This window comes from Elephantulus edwardii, unplaced genomic scaffold (genome assembly GCF_000299155.1).
Source record: "Elephantulus edwardii isolate Elephantulus edwardi_28Jun2011 unplaced genomic scaffold, EleEdw1.0 scaffold00506, whole genome shotgun sequence".
Lineage (NCBI taxonomy): Eukaryota > Metazoa > Chordata > Mammalia > Macroscelidea > Macroscelididae > Elephantulus > Elephantulus edwardii.
The window spans coordinates 535706-536459 of record NW_006400256.1 but is presented as its reverse complement, the minus strand read 5'-3'; positions in this window follow the sequence as shown (position 1 = coordinate 536459).

Genomic DNA, 754 nt, shown 5'->3' with positions numbered 1-754 from the left:
GTTTTCATTTACTCGGCTCCACAGTCAACACTCTTGGTAACAGCAGCCAGGAAATCAGGAGATGGATTGCAATGGGAATGTCAGCTGTGAGGGACCTCTCAAAAGTACTGAAGAGCAACGACATCAGGCTGGAGACTAAGGTTCACCTGATCCAGGTTATAGCCTTTGCAATTATGTGTTATGCATCGGAGAGACATAATCAAGAAGCAATGTAAAAGGGGAAGTTTAGGATGCTATAAAGGAACTGGAAAACACAACGCCCCAGGAATTAATGGAATACCAGTTGACATATTTCAACACTCAAATGCTGCCCTGGAAGTGCTCTACATGACTTTATTTTTTTCAATTCCTTTTGTGTGATGAATTATTATTTCTTACTTAGGGTGTAAATTAAATATTATTTCTGAGAGATATTCTTACAGTAAGAGTGACTCTAACATGTACACTTACCATGCTTTCTTCTAGTCTTGTACTTGGTAGTGCAGACACTTGGCTTCTAACTGAGAAGTTGGCAGTTCAGAAGTACTCAGAGGGGCTTTCAATGAAAGCTCTGGTTATCTGTTAAAAACAAAACAAAACACCAAAACACGCTAAGCTTTGTGGAGTAGCTTTACTTTGTCTTACATGGGGTCGTGTTGAAGTAGACTTTGCAATATTTGTTGTAATTGGCAGCATCAGGATGGATGGTGAAGAGATTGAGATTGTACACAGCTTTAGTTTGCTTGGCTCCATAGTCAACAGTCTTGGCACCAGC